Source organism: Silene latifolia, chromosome 10 (genome assembly GCF_048544455.1).
Source record: "Silene latifolia isolate original U9 population chromosome 10, ASM4854445v1, whole genome shotgun sequence".
NCBI classification, from domain to species: Eukaryota; Viridiplantae; Streptophyta; class Magnoliopsida; order Caryophyllales; family Caryophyllaceae; genus Silene; species Silene latifolia.
In genome coordinates, this window is record NC_133535.1 from 138393058 (window position 1) to 138407241 (window position 14184).

Sequence of the window (14184 nt, forward strand, 5' to 3'; positions counted from 1 at the left end):
TGTAACCGAGCCGCATGATTTTCCGTGTAAGCATCATTGCGCTCATGTGAGGGCCACATTCTCCGTCGTGAACCTCTCCCATGACTTTTTTGGCTTTGTGATGGTCAATGCAAAGGAGGAGAATTCCTTGGGGTGTTCTTTTGTATAGTTGATTTTGGTTTATCACGAATTGTGATGCAAGTAAACGGATGGCTCTTTGTCCTCTTTGGTCAGAGTTGGGAGGGAATTCGTTTTTGGTTTTGTAGTTGAGGATGGCTTGGTACCAAGGTTCATCATGGCTTTCCTCGTCGTTGATAATGGCACAAATGTGAGCTGGCTCGCTCCTTCTTTCGACACGTAGGGGCATCGATATCATATCGCCGGGTATGTTGACGAGCGCGACAAGTTTTGCCAGGGCATCAGCAAATTGATTTTCTTCTCGTGGCAAGTGGAAGTAGTCAACTTGGTCGAAGAACTCGGCCTCTTGATTGATCTTTGCTCGGTAGGGAGCTAAGCTGTTAGATCGGATTTTCCATGATCCGGACACCTGATTGATGATGAGCGAGGAATCGCCATGGACCCTCAGTCTCTTGATGCCAAGTGTGATGGCTGCTTGTAGGCCGATGAGACATACTTCATATTCAGCGGCATTGTTGGTGACGGCAAAGTCCAGCTTGACCGAGATCGGAACATGTTCTCCCTCTGGTGATATCAGAAGGATTCCTACCCCGAAGCCTCTCATATTAGATGCACCATCGAAGTATAGGTCCCATGCGTCGGAGTCGGCACAGAGGATGTCTTCATCAGGAAGTGACCATGTGTCGGTCGTCGGATCTTCGTTGACGGGATTCTCTGCTAGGAAATCGGCAACTGCTCTTTCCTTGATAACCTTGAGGGGTACAAACTTGAGATCGAACTCGAATAGCATGAGTGTCCACCTAGACAGCCTTCCGTTTAGTACGGGTTTTTCGAAGATATATTTAACCGGGTCGATCTTAGAGTAGATGTGGACCGTGTAGCTGAGCATGTAATGCCGCAGCTTCTTTGTTGTCCATACTAGGGCAAGGCATGTCTTTTCCAGTTGGGTATACCTCGTTTCGTACTCAATGAACTTTTTGCTGATGTAGTAGATGGCTCGTTCTTCGTTGCCAACTGTTTGTGCTAGCATTGCTCCCATGGCTGTGTTGGTAACAGTCAGGTAAAGGGATAGAGGAATCCCCGGTTGAGGTGGCATGAGGACAGGAGGTTTGGATAGGATTTCCTTTATCCTGTCGAAGGCCTTCTGACAGTCGTCGTCCCAATCGGTGTGATCGGAGGCGCGCAGTTTCTTGAATATCGGTTCACAAATCATGGTGAGCTTGGCAATGAAGCGACTGATGTATTGGACCTGACCGAGAAATCCCTGAATCTCCTTTTCATTCCTAGGCCGAGGCATCTGTTGAAGGGCTTTGATTTTGGTTGGATCAATCTCAATGCCTCTTTTACTGACGACATGTCCCAAGAGTTTTCCGGAGGTGACCCCGAATTCACACTTCTGAGGATTTAGTCTCATGTTATATTTCCGCAGACGAGCGAAGAATTTCCGGAGGGCACTGATTTGGCCATCCCGTCCTTTTGATTTGACAATCTTGTCATTGACATATATCTCTACCTCCTTGTACATCATATCATGTAGGAGAGTGGTAGCGGTTCTTTGATAGGTTGCTCCGGCGTTGATGAGACCGAAAGGCATGACCGTGTAGCAATATGTACCCCAATGTGTAGTGAATGATGTCTTGTGCATATCTTCCTCAGCCATCTTAATCTGGTTGTACCCAGCATACCCGTCCATGAAGGATAGGAGAGCATGCTCGGCGGTGTTGTCCACCATAATGTCAACATGCGGCAAAGGGAAATCGTCTTTTGGGCTCGCCTTGTTCAGATCCCTGAAGTCGACGCAAACCCGAATTCTTCCGTCTTTCTTTGGTACGGGCAGAATGTTGGCCACCCAATCAGAGTATTTAGACACTTTGATGAAACCAGCCTTGAATTGTTTATCCACTTCTTCCTTGATCTTTAGGGCCCATTTAGGACGCATCCGGCGTAGCTTCTGCTTCACAGGTTTAGCTCCGGGTTTAATGGGTATCCGGTGCTCTGCAATTTCTCTGTCAATCCCAGGCATGTCTCTCTAAGACCGGGCGAACACGTCCTTGTATTCGTGGAGGAGGTCAATGAACTGTTGTCTTTCCGAGGGGTCCAGGGTTGTCCCTATCCTAAGTTCTTGAGGTGTGCTGTCGGTTCCTACGTTAATAGGTTCGGTCTCCTCAATGATGGGGGTTCTGGTTTCCCGTTTGTCAAGTTCTTTGGCTAGGTGAAGTGGGTAGTCACTCAAGTCAAATTCCTCATAGTCATTCAGAATTGCATTGCAGTTAAAATGAGACGAGTCATAAGAAAACTTAGCGTTCATTAAGTTGACACGAGCGAAAAACTCGGAAAGAACATACATCTCATGGTCAGTCAGAGGCGACACAACAGAGGAGGTAGCCCCTGGAACAGGCTCCAGGTTGTCACCTTTCATGGGAGTGGGGGTGACCCTAGTAGACTCAGCCTCTGAATCAGCCACGACTTTGTGATAGAACAGTGGGAAAGGGACCTTGACTGGGACATCAGGAGTGTTAGAAGCTATGATAGACTCTGACTCCGACTCAGACTCAGATTCAGAGCCTTCTTCACTTCCCTCCTTGAACATAGGGCCTTCTCCAGTTGTGATCTTGAGAATGCGGCCTTGGCGATCGGTTCACTTGACGGTCTTACTCCAGCCCTGTGTAGCTTTCTTTGGGTCAGTGTCGGAGATCAAGGCGGTTGGGTCAAATTGATTGTCCTTCAGGGCGATGTTAATAATGTCCTCATAGTCGAGGTGCTTGATGTTATCTTCCCCAAAGAGGAGAGTGACAGCTTGTCCGTCGAGGCATGATGACGGCCTAGACTCAGTTGATTCAGCTTCGATGTTGTCGGGGATAAAGTAGCAGTCCTGGAAGACTTCCACTCCCGGGTACCTAGCCCTGGCCACGGAGTCATAGATTGGCTCCGGAAAGCCATGGTAGAGCTCAGACTCTCCCTCGGTGACAAAGTATCCATTGAGAGTTAGATGGTAGGGACGGAGAATAACTCCGTGCTTCTTGCGTTTTCGAACGAGGAGGTTCATCTCCTGGATATGTTCATTGGTAGGTTCATATCCCAGCCCAAAGGGAATGTTGGGGACCTTAGCCTGTTTCAAAGGAGGCAATGGGTTCTTCAGTGGATTGAGGGGCAAACCCGGGAAATAACCCTGACGCATCATGATACGGTTGACTGTGAGGTTGGCGAACGGGTCACAATCAGAGGGCGTTGATTCATCAGTTATGGCATTCACAGCTTGGAAACCCCACATTTCATTGTCATCCTCCTCAATGGCTTGGGAGGCTATTCCCTTTCTCATTACAGCTTTGATCGGGGAAGCAGGAATTGTTATCGTTTTCCCGTTGAAGGGGACCCTGATTTTCTGGTGGAGATTCGAGGTAACTGCCTTGACGGCGTGAATCCAGGGACGTCCCAGGAGCATATTGAAAGAGGTGTCGATGTCGACCACCTGGAAACTGGTTTGTCTTTCTAGTGGTCCGGTCGCGACAGCCAGAGTGATAAGCCCCGCGACCTTGCGACGAGTGTCGTCGTAGGCGCGTACTCCTTGATTTGTTGGGACCAAATCATCTTCCTTAATACCCAGCTTGTGAGCAGTCTTGAGGGGAATGACATTTACCGCGGATCCGTCATCTACAAGGACCATGGGTACATTTTTCTTGAGGCATTGTACGGTGATATACAGGGCTAGGTTATGATTGGCTCTGAACGGAGGGATATCTTCGTCGGAGAAGACGACTGGGTTGTTCAGATCAGGTGCGTCCCTCGTCATATGTGCCACTATTTCTTCAGGGGAAGAGGTGGAGGGCACTGTTAACTTTCCCAAGGCCTGTAATAAAGCCTGTCGATGCTCAAAAGATGTTGCAATTAGTTGCCAGATTGAGATTTCGGCTTTTGCCTTCTGAAGTTGTTTGAGGATTGAATTCTCAGGAGCCCTTGGTTGAGTGTCCACTTCCGGGACGACTTGGTTATTCGTTGTTGGAACGACCGTTGGATTGTTCGGGTTCTGATAGGGGCGTCCGGACCGGGTGAGGTGCCCGATCTCTTTCGCTCGTTTCTCTTTCCCTGGGATGATATAGACATCCTCAACATCATCTCTCCAGATGCCATTAATTTTAGAGTCTCGAGGGTACCTTGGAGGGGTATTCCTCGGCGGGCAGTTCTTGTGAGGGATATTTTTGTGAGGGTGGTTTTTGTGAGGGTGATTTTTATGGGGGGTAGTTATTGTGAGGGTAGTTGTTTTGAGGGTGATTTTCGTGAGGTGCATGCCAGAATGGTCGCGGGAGCAATCCATCCTGGTGTGGGTAGTTTTGAATGCTTGGGGAATAATCCCTCGGGCGCGGTGTCGGAGGATTGAAGATAAGTCGATGGTAGGCATCGTCAAGTCGGGTGATTCTCTCGGAGAGGCTGGCTATGGCTTCCTCGACTTGTTGAAACATAGTGAGCATAGTGGAAGCACTAAACACAAACACTCCGTTTGAAGGATCCTTTTCCAAAGCATTCACCTCGTCGTCAACTGGCAGGATGAGGTGAGAGCAGTCTAGAGTCAGCTCATCGTCAGAGATGGCGTGGATTCCCAGAGGATTCGTCTTGTTGTTCGGCTTAGTCGGTGGGGGTAAAGGCAAATCCCCTTTCTCAATCATGTCTTGGATGATGTGCTTGAGTTTGAAGCAGGTTTCGGTATTGATGCGTGTCTAATTTATGATGTTTTAGACCTCATTTCGCACGCATTTCAGAGCTCAATTGAGTAGTTTATGCTACTATTTCCCTTGTTTCGTGTATTTCTTCCTTTTCGTGTGATTTTCTAGGAATGTGAAGATTTCAGCGGAAAATGAGCCAAATCCGTCCCTAAGTGCTTAGCATAGCATTCGACATGAAGGGAAAGCTTGAGGAATGAACTTGGCACGCGTTTCAAGGCCTGAAAGATATATTTGCGAGAGTTTTAGAAGCGGATTACCAGCTACAGTGGTCTATAGACTGACCTACATGGTCTATAGACTGTCAGAATGCTTCTCGACATTGAAGCCTTGTTCAGATGGCCATATCTCGAGTTCTAGACCTTATAATCAAGTTATTCCAATTGGAGGTGAAAGCTTATCCTCTTAGCTTTCCAACGCCGCATAGAACGCCTGATTTGACCAAGTAACGAAGAAATAGCAGCTGTTTTAAAATCGGTGCGCGCTGCAGGAATTATCAGAAGCTACTGTACAGCGCTTGTGGTCGATCGACTGGCCTCAGTGGTCGATCGACCACTCCACGAGCTGATGCGCAAATTAAAAGGACGAGGAGTTAGAAGCCCATTATATATTAGGTTTAGGAATAAGAGTTGCGTGATATTCCTATATAACGTAGCTTTAGTTTTAAGAATAATCATCCAGTTTTATCATCAAATTCGTTAGGGTTAATTCATTAGCTTAGAATAATTTCCGTCAATAAAAGTTTACTTTTGCATTCGGTTTTGATCCTTTCTCTGTAATTCCTTTTACGGTATTCTTCTGTTCTTATATTCAGTTTCATAGCTTTAATTCGTTGATAGTTTAGAATTGCTAGAATAGTTTCCCGAAAGCCAAATTATCGTTTTATGTTAATTGTTCATTTAATTAGTTTAAATATGAATTCGAATGTTTTAATTGTTGATTTTATTGATGTTTTTATCATGAGTACGAGTAGCTAAATCACCATTGCTAGGATGTAGGCGAGTTATAGCGTAGATGGCATTAGAATAGGTTACCCTCGGACTAGGGCTTGGTCGACCGACTGGCTTATCTGGTCGGTCGACTGAGTCGGTTGGTCGGTCGACTGGGGTAGATGGTCGATCGACTGACTTCGTGTTTGATTTGCTTCGTTTGAATCGTTAAGTGCAATATCTATCAATGAGACCTAGCGGGTTCTTGTTAGATGCTTAGTTTTGACCAACCCGTAGATCGAAAGATAGGGAAGGACTTAAATTGACGAATTAAGACGGCTAAATTGCTAGATCGAAAGATAATGTAATTTAGGCATTAGGATCACTAGTCGAGAACGAAAGTTAGTATTAGTGACACCTAGGGACTAATAGCATAGACCGAGAGGGGCTATTAGTTGACTTGGACCGAGAGGACTTGTCATACCCATCACCCACGACTGTATTTCGAGACTAACCTAGACTTATGTGCCATCGTAGCTATAGTGACCCAATCATCCTAGCCCCTTTTTATTATTTGTTTACATCATTTTCTTTACCGCTTTTCATCTTTTATTTGCATTTAGTTTTTAAACTGTTTGCCTTAGACTTAGACATAATCAAACCCCCCAGAAATTCCATAGACTGAAATAAAACAACTTAACTCCTTACCTCCCTGCGAATCGACCCTTACTACCGCTTGCTAGTTGTAGTTTGGAAAATTATAAATATTATTTTTGATACTCACTTCGACAGGTATCAAATTTTGGCGCCGTTGCCGGGGAGGCAGCGCTAGTTTTAGTTGTTTTTTATTTTAGTCTGTGTTTCGCCTCAAGGGAAGACTGAGTACCTTGAGGCAGTTCTTACCATCTTCTCTAGTGTTGTTTTGTTAGGTCCTATAGGTCCTATCTGCAGTACTTCAGAAAGGTCCACCCATGTTCCATTCTCAGGAGCAGCAGGTGGAGTTTTGTGGGAGATGCGGCAGAATGGGACACATAGCTGATGCATGCAGGAGCCCTAATGAGAAGATGTTTGCTTTTCATCAATTGCGGCTCGACAATGCATATAATTACGCCCCTACTTCACCGCATCAACCATGTGTGCCTCTGTATGTAGCCCCACCACCATCCACTCCGTCACAGCAAAAGTTGAATAATGACGTTGCAGAGTTAACAAGTCTAGTGCAGCTGCTTATGGTAGAGGTACAGAAAAGTAATGCGGCAAATGAGGTCTCAATCATGGAGCTGAAATCTCAATTTGCCACATTAGATAAGAATGCAGCTGAGATACCGAGTCAAATTCACTCTTTGAATCAGCGTATTGAGACCGTACATGCAATGACACTGAGGAGCGGGTTTACTCTTGATGGACCTGAGAAAGCTGCTGAAAAAGGGAAGAAGAAAAAGGGCGAGAAAAAGACGATCAACAGTAATCACGGTCGATCGACCACATCACCCAGTCGATCGACCAGTCCGCGAAATGACACAGCTTCTGGTACTGTTGAAACCAGTCGATCGACTGACCAACATGGTCGATCGACTGAGGAAGCAGCTGAAGACGAACCGTTCCGCCCTCCAATGCCAGACAACTTGAGGGACTACTTATTTCGGGGTATGACGGCTCCGAAATTATCGAGGCATGATCCAGAAGTTGATGGGTCCGTTCCGATTCCTAAGTATGACCCTACGACGGTCAATGGTTCATTCCTGAGGCGGACTGAAGTAGGTTCGAGCTATAACAAGGATAAAGTAGTGGATTTTCAGCCTAAATCCACCGATACCGGTATGAGAGACCTAGAGGAGAGGGCTAAGTTACTTTTACAAGCCCCATATCCAGAGAGGCTGGTACCAACGAAGGATGAGGTATATTTTGAAAAATTTAAAAATGTCATTCATAGTCTTAATGTGCAAGTATCTTTTCTTGAGTTGGTAAATCAAGTTCCCGCTTATATGAAATTCATAAAGCAGCTTTTAAATAAGAAGCGGTAATTTGATAGGGTCGAGTCTGTTAATTTAACTGAAGAATCTAGCTCTTATTTGACTCACACTGCTCCACACAAGTTAGCTGACCCGGGTACCTTTTCAGTCCCTTGTAATATTGGTACCTTCTCAATTGAGAAGGCATTATGTGATTTAGGGGCTAGTATTAGTGTCATGCCTTTAAGTCTTGCTAGGAGATTAGGATTGACTAGATTTGCGGTCACTAATATGACAGTGCAAATGGCTGATCGTTCTGCGGTCCAGCCCGCAGGAGTCCTAGAGGATATTCCTGTGCAAATAGGAAAATTCTTCTTCCCAATTGACTTTATTGTGTTAGACATACCCGAGGATGCCCATATCCCTATCATTTTGGGTAGGCCCTTTCTGCACACTGCTGGTGCAGTTATTGATGTTGGCTCAAGGACACTGACCTTTAAGTCGGGGAAGCAGTCCATTAGTTTTGCCCAGACTTATAGGAAGAAAGATGATATGTGTCCTGTGATTTGTAATGCGATTTCTACTCTTAAGTCTTATGTTGTAATTACTGACATTCCTCCTTCATTACCTGTGCCTATTCCTGTTATGACACCTCCGCCCCAGAATGGGAGCAAATTGGAGGAAGATTCTTCTGTTTTGGATGTTGCAGGAACCGGTTTGGGATGTTTGAGCTATGCAACTGACGAGGAGCCAGATGAGGAGCCCAAGAAGAAGGAGCCAGTCAAAATTTCGGAGTCGGATCTTGAGTGTGAGGAGCTAGAAGATGATGGCCATGCTTGGGAAGATGCTAGAGATGATCCATTGAGTATTCCAGTCGGAGTAGAGTGGAGTCCAGCTTCTGAGATGAGCACTGCGGAAGCTACTTCATGTAGACAGAAGCCTTGGTCGGAGATCTTCCGCAGTTTTCGTTGATATATTCGTTTCTTAGACCTTTTAAAGACTTTTTTTTATTTTTGTTTTAGACTATTTACTGTTTTTGGTTTGCGCGAGACTTCGCTTTGTTTGGTTTGCTTTAGGATTTTTAAGACTATAAACTGTTTTTATTGGGTTTGCGCGAATTTTCGGCGCGTATTATTGTGCACTTGCAGGTTTATAGGCCGTATTAACTCAATCTATTGAGTTAATTTCGAAGAAAACGAGTTCTGCAGCAGGTGCAATGGTCGGTCGACCGGTTCCTTTGGTCGATCGACCGGGTTGCTGTTTCCAGAGGCATTGTTCGCTCAGTAGTTGGTCGGTCGACCTGTCCCTTCAGTCGGTCAACCACCAACGCTGATATTCTTGACTTCGTTTTCTTCTACTTTAAATTCCATGCACATTTTTCCCGCCCAAGTTCTTTTATTTCCGAATGATGTTTGCTTATCTATCTTTCAGGTCTCTTATGGTAGCACTGCTGGCTACCGAAACCTCCTAGCTCGCGCTGGTTTGGGGAGGTTTCCGTTCGCGCTTAAATCTTGTGAGTTCCTGAAATCTTTTTCTTTTATGTCTTATTTAGTTGTAGCTCTTTAAATGCAATTTCCCATTTCCTTTTTCGCTTCTTATACATGATTTCGCACAATGGGGACATTGTGTGATTTGGTTTGGGGAAGGGTTTTGCATTGCATAGCATTCATTTGTTTTTGCATTCACGTTTAATTATTCTGTTTGCATTGTTTTTTTTAATTTCTCCATATATACCAAAATACCAAAACAAATTGAAAAATTTCAAAAATTTCAAAAAATTTCACGTTTATTTTAGCATATAGGTCGAGTCGGAACGGTAGTATTTCAATGATGACATTGCATTTTCAGCTGTTTTATGCCTAAGCCTTGCTAATTGACATGTTATTAGTAGAATTATATATGCATAATCTACGAGTTTTCGTTAATTTATCTTGCTGAGCTTTAGACTTGACTTTTATTTTTGGCAAACTACTTTATATTTCTGAGGTTTAGAGCCTATAACTGGTGTCATCTGTGACCGGTTTATCTAGGATTGTGAGTAGTTACTCCTTATGAGACATGTTACATCATTATGCATAAATATGAACTTAATCTGCTTAATACCTGTACGCATTTGGTTTGTGGTTTGTTGACACATGTGGTAGAGGTCCCATTCCTCATTTTTGCCCAATAGCCTCTCATTAGCCAAATTAGCCTTTTTTGTCCCATAAACTACAGACTATAATTTAGCCTACCTTATCCGAGCTAGTACTTGTATTTGTGGGAATGTTTTATTGCAACTTTGGTCATATGCTCAATTATGTTGTTGGAGAAATGTGGGTAGAAAAGAATTGAAAAGAAAAAAACAGAATACGAAGAAAGAAAAAAAAAGACGAAAAATTATTTCAGACCCGACATTCGGTCGACCGACCGTCCCCTATGGTCGGTCGACCACGGTCGACCACGTTACTGCAGTTCGGGAAAAATCACATGTTTCAATTATTATGATTTGGTGATCTTCACTCCCATGTTATCATTTATATTCTTTGGGGAGTTGAATTTTATGGAGGTTGTGAGTTTTGTGCTTCAAATTGGCACCATATTGTATCATTTACTTTGAGTTTGAAGTTGGGATTCGTTTATAGTTTGGATTGTAGTACTAGCTTGGCTTATTACTCCTCATATCCAAATTCATTTTAGCCCCTTCTTACCCTTTACCTCACATATCCATATTACCTCGGCATGTGTCATGGTCATTTGTTTGGTTGGAATGCGTATGTACGGTTGTAAAGATTACTTTCATATTAGACTGCAGGCATGTTTTCATAGGTCGTAGTTAGGTGAGAGTCATTACATATTTACTTCTTTATATCTTTTACATATACTCACCCGTGTTTCATTGAGTGATATGAGCGACCCGTGAGAGTCGGAATTGATAAGTCTCTATAGTTGACGGTTCAGCAGTTTTTAACGACTACATAACTCGTTTGCATGATTCATATTACTAATTGATTGTTGATTTGTAGCATTAAATTGGTTTAGGCTTTACTTGTTGCATTTCGCTCTGAGATTGAACTCGTTCCATTAGGTCCTAAGATCGAGTCTAGTTCTTGCTTGGGGACAAGCAAGGGTTTGGTTTGGGGAAGTTTGATGCGTGTCTAATTTATGATGTTTTGCACCTCATTTCACACGCATTTCAGAGCTCAATTGAGTAGTTTATGCTACTATTTCCCTTGTTTCGTGTATTTCTTCCTTTTCGTGCGATTTTGTAGGAATGTGAAGATTTCAGCGGAAAATGAGCCAAATCCGTCCCTAAGTGCTTAGCATAGCATTCGACATGAAGGGAAAGCTTGAGGAATGAACTTGGCGTGCGTTTCAAGGCCTGAAAGATATATTTGCGAGAGTTTTAGAAGCGGATTACCAGCTACAGTGGTCTATAGACTGACCTACATGGTCTATAGACTCTCAGAATGCTTCTCGACATTGCAGCCTTATTCAGATGGACATATCTCGAGTTCTACACCTGATAATCAAGTGATTCCAATTGGAGGTGAAAGCTTATCCTCTTAGCTTTCCAACGCCGCATAAAACGCCTGATTTGACCAAGTAACGAAGAAATGGCAGTTGTTTTAATATCGGTGCGCGCTGCAGAAATTATCAGAAGCTACTGTACAGCGCCTGTGGTCGATCGACTGGCCTCAGTGGTCGATCGACCACTCCACGAGCTGATGCGCAAATTAAAAGGACGAGGAGTTAGAAGCCCATTATATATTAGGTTTAGGAATAAGAGTTGCGTGATATTCCTATATAACGTAGCTTTAGTTTTCAGAATAATCATCCAGTTTTATCATCAAATTCGTTAGGGTTAATTCATTAGCTTAGAATAATTTCCGTCAATAAAAGTTTACTTTTGCATTCGGTTTTGATCCTTTCTCTGCAATTCCTTTTACGGTATTCTTCTGTTCTTATATTCAGTTTCATAGCTTTAATTTGTTGATAGTTTAGAATTGCTAGAATAGTTTCCCGAAAGCCAAATTATCGTTTTATGTTAATTGTTCATTTAATTAGTTTAAATATGAATTCGAATGTTTTAATTGTTGATTTTATTGCTGTTTTTATCATGAGTATGAGTAGCTAAATCACCATTGCTAGGATGTAGGCGAGTTATAGCGTAGATGGCATTAGAATAGGTTACCCTCGGACTAGGGCTTGGTCGACCGACTGGCTTATCTGGTCGGTCGACTGAGTCGGTTGGTCGGTCGACTGGGGTAGCTGGTCGATCGACTGACTTCGTGTTTGATTTGCTTCGTTTGAATCGTTAAGTGCAATATCTATCAATGAGACCTAGCGGAGACTTGTTAGATGCTTAGTTTTGACCAACCCGTAGATCGAAAGATAGGGAAGGACTTAAATTGACGAATTAAGATGGCTAAATTGCTAGATCAAAAGATAATGTAATTTAGGCATTAGGATCACTAGTCGAGAACGAAAGTTAGTATTAGTGACACCTAGGGACTAATAGCATAGACCGAGAAGGGCTATTAGTTGACTTGGACCGAGAGGACTTGTCATACCCATCACCCACGACTGTATTTCGAGACTTACCTAGACTTATGTGCCATCGTAGCTATAGTGACCCAATCATCCTAGCCCCTTTTTATTATTTGTTTACATCATTTTCTTTACCGCTTTTCATCTTTTATTTGCATTTAGTTTTTAATCTTTTTGCCTTAGACTTAGACATAATCAAACCCCCCAGAAATTCCATAGACTGAAATAAAACAACTTAACTCCCTACCTCCCTGCGGATCGACCCTTACTACCGCTTGCTAGTTGTAGTTTGGAAAATTATAAATATTATTTTTGATACTCACTTCGACAGGTATCGGGTATCATGCCCTTTCCCTTGATGGTACTGACAGTAGGCATTGGGGTTCCAGAATCGGGACTTCTTGGCATCGGTCGGATCCGGGGTGGGTCCGATCGGTTGTAACTTTCCCTGGTCCATGAGCCTCTTCAGAGCACTTGCATAAGTCGACCCTATGTTGGTGAACACTCTCTGGGGGCGCTCAGTTCTCTTAGCAGATGGTTCAACAAGGTTAACCTCATCGATTTTGTTCGCTTGGCCGTAAGGGCGAGATCCGGTTGAGGTGGATCCTTGGTAGCCTCTGCCAGTGGTCTTGGCCAAGACACCCTTTCAGAGGTCATCTTCAATGCGTGTCCCCGGAATTTGCAGATCTTGGAAGGTCTTGATATTTTGGTATCTCAGTAGGTTGGCATAAACTGGGCGGAGATTGTTGACGAACTTTTCCACCAAAGTTGATTCACTCGGTTTACTGACCAGTTGAGTACTCACCCTCCTCCAACGGGTTAAGAACTCAGTGAACCCTTCCTTATCGTTCTGGGTTAGCACTTCGAGAGTACGGGTATTGGCCTGGATCTCGACGTTGTCGGCATACTGTTTGGCAAACTCAACTGCGATCTCATCCCAAGTAGTAAGGTTTTTCGGATCAAGGGAGTAGTACCATTGTCGAGGGATCGGTTCCAAGGAGGATGGGAAGATCCGGGTAAAAAGTTCCTGTTTGACCCCTTTAATGGCCATGTAGTCCTTGAAGGCACGGATATGATTGAGCAGGTCCTCCACTCCCTTGAACTTAGGTACATCAGTTAGGGTAAAGTTGTCAGGTAATTGATCCCCAACAGGTTCGAACCTTCGGTTGTTCTCAAGATGGATATTGTTACCCCGGGCTAGGAGCTGTTCTTCCAAGAGTTTTAGCCTCTTCTCGGTTTCAGTCAGAGGTGGGGTATTATGTTCCCCAGTTTCCTTGTTTTCCAGGGCGTCGATACGCGTCTCGAGGCGATCCAGGGTGACCTTAAGAGCGGTAAGCAAACTAGCTAGCTGATCAGTCGTGACATCTCTGTTGTTATCATTGTTGTTGTTGGACGAAGCTGAAGACGGGGCCATGGCTTCTGAGGCAGAAAAACGGCTCACATTACAACTCAATCCGACATGGTTCAAAGACTGAACGTAGACAACACAAGGATGAGACAAAGATCAGACTCAACAAGACGAGGGTGACCGTGTGGTGGTCCCTTGGTGCTGACTCGATTTATGACGTGACAGTGTTTGACCGAACCTTTTGACACGAGTCCAATATAACGGCGCGACGCCATTAGACGGCTCTCGTGGTGAGATGACTCATAAGTAAAGACCCATAAGTACGTTCGCTTCGACTCGATAGACACGAGGCGGAATAAGAATGGTGGACTGAAATTTTCGAAAATAGAAATTTTCAAAAAGATTCATTTGTCGCTTTGATGGACGACTTCCGAAGATAGAGATCTCCGCAAGTCGGTTAATTGAAAGGGTTGTCTTAAGTTTATTTGCAAAAGACGGTTTGAGTATGAGTCGGCTCGGAAGACAGTGTATTGTTTCCCGAGACGGTTTTGAAATTCAAAATTGTATGTTTTAAAAATCGAGTTTGAAACGTT